At 47.5% G+C, this 9052-nt stretch overlaps 1 long non-coding RNA gene across 1 annotated transcript; it reads right to left on the reverse strand.

The window, feature by feature from the left end:
* Nucleotides 1-1129: 1129 nt before the first annotated feature.
* On the reverse strand, nt 1130-6554 carry Gm39777. Its single transcript, XR_866074.3, has 3 exons — nt 6191-6554; nt 5989-6089; nt 1130-3205 (listed from the first exon to the last, which is right to left on the reverse strand). It is a non-coding gene; the product is annotated as a predicted gene, 39777 (long non-coding RNA).
* Nucleotides 6555-9052: the final 2498 nt, after the last annotated feature.

Consider the following 9052-nt stretch of genomic DNA (forward strand, 5'->3'; position numbering starts at 1 on the left):
GTGAGGACGGGGAAAGAATCCGGTTCTTCCTAGACTTTCCCCCTCCAAATCACAAGTCATTTGTCCCACAAGATTTACAAAATATGCCATCTTCTTCCAGTTTATCAACAGGGAAGACCCCACAATCCTTTGGGTCATATTTATGGGCTCTCTTCTGTTTCATGGAGGGTGCAAGTGTCCTGCTGTGTTAAGTAGCAGGAGCGCTGTTCATCTGGGGATGTGGTTCAGGTGGTAGAGTGCTTGCCTAGATGCATGAAGTCCTAGGTCTGATTCCCATACCCCATAAACTGGGCATGGTACTGCACACCTGTAATCTCAGCTCTGAGGAGGCTGGGGCAGGAGGATCAAGACTTTGCCATTCTTGAATATACAGTGGGTTCAGTGCCAGTCTGGGCTCCATGAGAAAAGACAAGAGGAGAAGAAGGAGAGGGAGAGAGATGATTAAATAATATTATTTCTAGAGTGTACCTATTTCTTCTCACAAATAATGACTTCATTTTCACCAGGAATCATTTCAAAAGGGCTGGAGAGATGGCTGGGTGGTTAGAAGCAAATAGTTCTCTTACAGAGGAGTTCAGATGCCAGCACTTGAGTTAGGTGGCTCATAACTGCCTATAAATCTAGCTCCAGGGGATCCAACACCTCTGGCCTCCAAACACACACACACACAGGTGTGCATGTGTGCCTGCACACATACATGCAGTCTACTCTGCCTGTGTTCACCACTATGAAGAATGTTAGCAGGATTTTAGTTAGCAGGGTTGAATTTAGATAAGAAAAAGACAGGTTTATGTTTAATATAGCTTCCTGTGAGGGAGGGCTCACCTTCTCTGTTCTTATTTTTATATGACTTAGTAAAGTCTTAGCATATGTGCCACACACTCCTCACATGTTTCTTGTCAATATATGTAGATACTGTCTTTCAGTGTCTTAGTGGGTCTATGCTGGCTCACTGCATATTTATGAAGTGGCTGATTGCAGTATATTGGTTTGGAGTGGGCCTTTTAGGTGTGGGCACACATGGCCAGCCCTTGGGCTCTGCCCCATGCTGATTCTTTTGTGTATAAAACCACGTTAGAGTTACTTTTTGTTGCTGTGATAAAACATCATGACCAAAAGCAACTTATAGAAGGAAGACTTTATTTTGGCTTACGGTTCCAGAAGAGGAGTACATAGTGGACAGAAAGTATGGCAAGGCGTGGTCAGAGTGGGAACTAAGAGATCACATGTCTAACCACAGGCAGAAAATACAGTAAACTGGAGATGTAACAAGGCTAGAAGCTCTTAAAGCCTTCACAGCCCACAGCCAGTGATCAGATTTCCTTCAACATGGTTCCACATTGGAAGGCTCCAGAATCTCCCTAAACGTGACATCAAGTGGGACCAAGTGTTCAGATACAGGAGTTTATGGGGGGACCTATCACTTTCCAATTGCCCTCTCTGTGGCTAGTGGGGCTTGGTTGAGAGTAGCCATGTTGTAGAGGAAAGCAGCCATGCTATAGGGGAAGTTTCTTACATTTCCACTCCTGTCCACTCTTCTCCCACTCTATCTCATAAGTAGAAAGATAAAATATTTACTGATTATGTCATAAATAAATTTATTCTCAAACATTTCTTTGCTTTAATGTAATTTTACCATGTATTAAAGGCAAAAAGCATGTGAATGAGATGAATATACTTGTATTTTTGTGTAAAGATTAAATCGTGGCTGAATAGTTGATAAGACACACTATCTTCTGTGTTTTGCAGAGTTGATTGACATTTTGATTTTATAACCATCAAGGCTGAGAAGTGCTGTTTCATATACCATTATAGTTTTTTTTTAAAGCAGGAGTGTGTTTACAGCCATTTAGAAGATTGTTGGCAATTCCATCCTTATCCCATGCCAAAATTCATTTAAAAATCTAAAAAAAAAGCTGAAACTCAAGTCAGCAATTCAAACAGCAACTTTTGGATCAAACATTCTAACACATTACAATCCACAGACACACTAAATTGGTACGCACAGTGAGGGACAGGAAATACGGCAAATCTTTGTTTTTCCATAACGAAGCCATCACGTTTCTGTAAGAACAGAAAGCGTTGCACATTGCTAGTGATAAACATTGCAGTTTCGGTAGGGAGAGGGCTCAGCCTGCAAAAGCCTCCATGCCTGGGGACTTGGGCTTTTCCCCTGGGTCCCATGTGGAGGAGGGAGACAACTGACTTGCTAAGATTGTTCTCTGACCTCAAGTGTATACACATTCACACACACACAAAACCAGTAAGTAACTACTTTAAAAAACTCATTGGAATCTATACAGTTTTCACCATAGTCTTGAACTGAGGTGTTTGAGGAAGTGTTTGCTGCTGTTGTGTGGCATGAGACCATGTACAGTGCAAAATGCCAGGATTCTATGTTCTGAGCCAGGGATGCTGTGCCGTCCCTGAATGCAACACCAACCGACACTGACCAGAACGACTTTGAATTAATTTTTATGTATTCAGAACCCTTCAGATTGTTTCCAGATTCTTTTGTGCCCTCCTTTGGGGTTGTGACCAGCAGTTTACAAAGCTGTGCTGAAGATGACAGGGAGTGAAGGAGAGCAGGAGGGACAGCCACCTTTAGATCCCAGACTGGCTGTCATTAAAATGGAGGAGGGCTGGTCGATGTGGTCCTGTGACTCCATCTTAGCCCCACCTTGTGCTTGTAATTAGCACAGCTTATAGAAACTGTGGTTTCTACACCCCCACCCCCATTGGAGTCAGCCTAAAAATACCAAGGGCTGAGTCATACAAGGGCCCCTTTATCTCTGGAGGGCAACAAAAGGTGGCCCTTTGTCACATCCCAAGAGCCATCCTGGGGTCTGCATCCTTCTGCATAGAATGTATACCCTGTATAACTTTGTTGGAGGAGGGGTGCCGTAGTTCCTCAGAGGCCTCTGACTTGATGGGTCCATGATTGCAGTGACCAGATCCCTCCATGAGTCCTGCTTGTCTCCTGTCTCTCAGCACAGACTCTTGTCTGACTCAATCCCAGATCTCCCTTCCTGCCGTTTCCCACAGCACGTTCTCAAAGCTGTTTCCCCAAACTCTCCCAGTTGATGACATCAGCTGGTCAAGGTGGGCAGATTTGCTAATCTTTTCTGTTGCCACAGGTATTGGAAGGATCCGAGAGCAAAGTGGTTAAGAAGCCGCAAGAGCCACACCAGCCACATTGGAAAGCCTGTTCACAAGGGGAAACAGACACCAAATTCACTGTATGCAATGTTTTGACAGGCTGCCGTGCTAAGACTAAAAGGAGGAGATGGAGATGCTGATGGGAACTGGTCCAGGGTCCTGGAAAGAGGCCCTACCTCATCAGCCCCTGCCCAGCCCGCATTCACAAGCTTCCACACACTGGCATTTTGTTGAACTGGATAGTGGTTTGTTTTGTTTTGCTTTGTTTAGTTTTAACATACCTTATGAAAGAAAAGGATTTTTAAAGTGCTAGCCTAGAGCTGGAGAGGTAGACCAGTGGTTAAGAGCACTTACTGCTCTTCCAGAGGTCTTCAATTTGGTCCCATTACTCACTTCAGGCAACACACAGCTGCCCGAGATCCCAGTTCTTTTGGCATCTGTCTGTACCTGCAGAGTCATGCAGACACACACACACACAGGAATATAAATAAAAATGGGAAAATCTTTTTTTAATATAGTTATAGACTGCTTTCTGCTGAGACTCATCTTTCTAAACTGTGCTGTTCAAACCGGAAGCAGCTGCCTCTCCAGGTCTCAGGAAATTACAGGCCGCATTTGGAATATCAATGACATGATGGTTGCAGCCATCAAAGGGGCTCAGGGATGGGAACACTGCCTCAGAGCCTGGCCCCGCAGAAAGTCATTTCTTTTCATTTGAAGAGCCCCCACAGATTATTTTTAGCATCTGAAGTTCATCTTCCCCCTTCCTAAACTTAAACTTCAAGGAAGCAAATGTGTGTGCCTTCCCCCAGAGCACCAACCAAATGCCTGTGGCCTATGCAGGGAGGAGACCAGACACCCTTCACCATCCAGTCTGACTGAAATTTCACCCTGATGAATGAGCTGAGCACTGTGGTGGTTTGGCCTGATTACAGATGCCAGACCCACAATGAGCCACAGTTGTGTGGTCTTTGGGACTCAGAAGACACCAGGTGGCATCTCTGGGACCCTTCTCGGGCAGCAGCAGCCCTCTGGGATGACCCATGCCTCCTTCAGTGCACAGTGGGCAGGAGACCCCAGGCATTCTGCTCCACAGCAGCCTGGAGAAGCCTCAGCTGACGGTCAGGGAAACTCCTTCTGCTCCTTCTGGTGGGCTCTGCATTCTTTCCTAGTAAAGTAACGTGCTGGAAAACCAGAGTATACGGTCAGCATTCTTCCTATAAACAGAGCGATTGTACATTGTGAAAGAGTCACTTAGCGATGACTGGAGGGTTGCCATGGTTACCCTCCCCCAGCCATGTGGTCCCAGCATCCTGTGGACGTGGAGCTGGGCGGTTCCTAAAGGAACGGTGGTAGAGGAGGCACTGGATGGTTTCTTCGACACTCTGGTACTCCTCAAGAGCAGAGCTGTCATCAGTGGGAAATCCTGCCCTGCCCTTCCTCAGCTACAAGGTCCTGTTATCACAGAAAGTCACACACGGGATCCAGGGTGTGAAGTAGACAAAGATGAGGAAGCCTGGGCAGACCCTGGGAAAGCATGCTTCCCTACCCCTGTGTGCTCCGTCCCCTAGAGCTTCCCTGAGATGTCTCAGTGGACCCACTTGCCCCTAGGAAACAATGGGAAAGTGACTAAACCCTTCTGCATTCACTGGAGGGCTGGCTTCTCACTCATAACTACACCTGAGACAACTCACCAAGGCCTAGGGGACAGTTCAGTAGCCACCCAAGCCAATGGATTGGAGTTCACATGCCCACAGCAGGCAAGGAGATGACTAAGAGTTTTCATTAGATGCTACAGGGCAACAAGGGGGCTTCAGGAGTCCCTTCCAGTGCGGCCTCTGCTTCCTGTGGTCTTCGGTATTCGACTTCTCATTTGCAGGGGTGCCACAGACACCCCAGAGCAGACTAGCTGGTTCTGAGTTCATGTAAGAGACTCTGACTCAGTGTGTAAGGGGGAGAGCAATCAAGGAAGAAATACACACACTGATGTCACACACATGCATGTGCACGCACACATGTGTATACACACACACACACTCGCATGCACACATATGAACATGTACACATACATCATGCTATTTTTCTTTATATTTAAAATTTTTCCTTTTTCTTTTCTTTCTTTTGTTTTATTTTACTATTTTGAGACAAGGTCTCTCTATGCAGCCTATCTTGGAACTCTCTTTGTAAACCAGGCTGACCTTTAACTCACAGAGATCCTCCTGCCTTTGGCTCCCATCATTTCCAGTTAAAGGCGTGTGCCACCATTCCTGACCTAAGTTTTTTCCTACGACATATTTTATTCATAGTCGTTTTCCTCTTCAACCTCTCCTAGACCCTCCCCACCTCCCTGACCCCTTAGCTTCACGTGCTTTGTCTCTCTCAAATGTAACCAAAACCAAAACCAAAGGTCAAGACAAATAATAAGACAAAAATACCAAAACAAAACAAAACAAAACAACAACAACAACAAAACAAAAAACAAAATACTTAGAAATCCACTTTGTGTTGGCCGACTACCCTTGGGCACAGGGCCTGTCATGGAGTGTGGTTGGTATCCCAGGGAGACTCCATTGGAGGAAACTGACTCCCTCTGTTCCAGGGGTATCAGTGCAGATATCTTCTTGGTTAAGGGTGGGATGGTGTCCACTTCCCCCTCTCAGGGACCCCGTCTGGTTTGACCCTGTGCAGGCCTGTGCATGCTGCCACAGTCGCTGTGAGGCCTCTTGTGTCGGGAAGACAGTTCCCTTGGAGCCATCCGTCACTCTCACGATCCCACCCTCATCTTCCACACGGACCCTGAGGCTTGAGAAGAGAGGATGCTGAACTTACCGCTCTTCAGTCTCCTACTCTCTGCACATGCCCAGCTGTGGTCTCTGGGCCAATTCCCATCTCCTGCAAGAAGAAGCGTCTCTGACCTGAGTCCCCGCCTCCTGTAGATAGTGTAGGTCAAATAAAAAAATATGTTTAGAAAAGAAAATTTACCTCTGGCTGTCCAAACACGCACAGGCCCAGCCTTCCATGGGACACACACCTGAGTAGAATACCGGCTGTGTACACGGAATTCCTTCTTCACTAGATTTCAGCAGAATCCACATGTTTTTGAAATAAAAGCCCGGCTCTAGGCTGTACTGAAAATCCCAGGCAAGAACTCCCTCCACATTCTGAGGCTTAGCTTTGCCTCTTTTTGCACAGCTAGTTTCCATGCCGCCGGTTCTTGCAACCACCCGTTGAGATGCAGTCTGAACAATGCGCAGTCAGGCCCACGTAATCCCAAATAATTAAAAGCACACTCGCCATTCATTGAGTTGGGGCCACCTAGACAAGCCCTCTGTTGCTGGGACTTACCAATGGCTGAGGCACTCAAAGAAGCGGCGGGCCAGGTGGCAGGCACAGTGGTGGAGTTGCTGCCTGTGTGATGGGGGAAGAGGCTGAGAAAGAGGTTGCCTCAGATGCTGCATGGTGACAAGGGGCTGCCAGAGGCCCTTGTGGCATGGCTCCTTCTGGACTTACTTCCCTTTCACAGCCTGTTGGAGTTCTCTGGTGTTGGTTTCTGGTCTTTCCGTGTGTGTGCGTGCATGTGTGTGTGTGTGTTGCTTATACCTGTGTACATCCATGTTTGTATGTGTGTGGGTGTAGCTGTGTGCATGCATGTGTATGTGTGTGCACATGTGTATAGCTATCCAATGTTGAGGCAGGGTGTCTTCCTCAATTACTTTCTGCTTTACATAGTGAGGTCTTGCTACAGAGGAATGTGCAGATGGGTTCCCCGGAAGCCTTGGTAAGCTGTGTTCTTTGGTTGTGGTGGTGTGCTCTTGGTAACAGGGTCAGAAAGGTAGCAAGGGACTCAGGCCTGGAAAGGGGGGCAGCTAAGGTATGATGCAGCTTCATGGTTGGGTCCTGAATTCATAGGTCCCTCTGGAACAGTTCTGTGTCAGGTAAGGGGTTGGACCTCTGTCACCAATAACCAGTTGCCTATCCTAGGGTGGGGCATGGCCAGAGGCCCCAGATAGGTGTCATTGGCTGCCAAGGTCCAGGCAGGTGCTGAGCGAGAGCCTCCATTTTGAAGGGCAAGTTGGGTAACAGCAGTATCACTGTGGGTGCCCTGGTTGAGCTCACACCGCTCACTCAGCATGGTGCAGTGGCCCATTTGGAAGAGCAAGGCCCTGGGTTAGGGCCAACCTCTCTCCCCATGGCCTGCCCTACCCTTGCCCCACCACAGTTGGTTTCAGAGAGGAAACCAGTGGCCCCTACTCCCCTTTCGACGTCCTGGCCTGTTCTTCTCTTACCCTGGACAGCTTTCACAGGCCCAGCTTTTCTTCTGTATATGACTCTCTCTACCATCTCCTCAGGTTGGGGCTCAGATGCCAGAAACTTCTCAGGCTGTCCATGTACTGTGGTCAGGAAAGGAGGGAGGTGATAACTACCTTCTATCTGTCCCCTGATGAGGCCAATTGTTTGAAGTCTGTAGGACAATTTCCTACCAGTGAGACCTATGGATTTCAAGGTGAGGAGTTCGTGTTGCCAGGAGGCAGCCATCATGGAGAGTTTGAGGGGACTTCCTGTCTCTCACCAAAGCATTTTTGTGTGAGAACCTGGACTTGTAGGCACAGAACACTATGGAAAGAAGACAAGAGTGGGAAGCTGATTTCAGGGAATGGTAGGTAGCATGTGTGTGTGTGTGTGTGTGTGTGTGTGTGTGTGTGTGTGTGTGTGTGTTCCCCTTTAATCTTCTTTGTTTTGTAGATCCATGAATTGCTTCCCCCAGGGAACACAGTACCATCTGACAGTCACTGGCTCAGGGTATCAGATGTCTCTTCCTCCCTGTCTTAGTCTGCTTCTGCTGCTATAACAAAATGTCTGAGACTGGTTAGCTTAACACCATATATTTATTGCTAACAAAACTAGATACTGGAAAGTTCAAGGCCCATCCCTGCACTTACAGGTTTTGTATAAGCAGAGGGTTCAGTCTCTGTCTACAATGTGGTACCTTGCACTCTGCAGCTCCAGAGGGAACAAGAGTAGTGTCCTCACTTTGGAAAGCAGAAGGGCAAATGAGAGTTAGCAGTCTCTTATGAGGCCACTGACCCCATTTATAAGAGTGGTATTATCCTGACTTAATCACAGCCCACTGAGCCACCTTTATTACGGTTACATTGGCCTTAGGCTCAACATAAGAGTTTGGTGGCCGGGGGAGATGGCTCAGTGAGTACTCTCCACCCCAGCATGAGGACCAGAGAAGGGATCTCCAGAAACTGTGTTAAAGCCGTGTAGGTGAGATTACAGGGAGTACCCTGTAATCTCAGCCCTGGAGGCAAAGATAGGGGATCCCTGGGGCAAGCTGGCTAGCTAGACCAGAGGAAATGATGAGTTCCAGATTCATCAAGAGACCTTGCCTCACCAAATAAAGAAAAATGTGATTGAAGAAGACACCCTCCTCAACTTTGGGTATTTACATATATGTGCACACACAAGCATATGCATGCACATAGCTATACCCACATGCATGCAAGAGCATGGACATACACAGGCATGAATATCACAAACACACACACACACACACACACACACACACAGAGAGAGAGAGAGAGAGAGAGAGAGAGAGAGAGAGAGAGAGAGAGAGAATTGAGTAAGCACACAAAGCACACATTAAAAGCCCAGCGCTGACCTTTATAAGGCATGCCTCCAATGGCCACCCCAGCTGCAAGGCTGGAAGGCCCTCCCCTGCCCTGCCTGGCCAACAGCAGTGTGCTTCTTATGGGAATCCACAGTGTTTGCCACTTCCCATCTCCACACCAAGTAGGATCTTTCACACTGTGGCTGCTGTCTTGTGCCCCACAGGGACATACAGTGTGCCCACTCAGCAAGAGTGACAGCAAGATTAGTTTATAAAACA

The sequence above is a fragment of the Mus musculus genome, chromosome 2 (assembly GCF_000001635.26).
Source record: "Mus musculus strain C57BL/6J chromosome 2, GRCm38.p6 C57BL/6J".
In the NCBI taxonomy this organism is placed as follows: domain Eukaryota; kingdom Metazoa; phylum Chordata; class Mammalia; order Rodentia; family Muridae; genus Mus; species Mus musculus.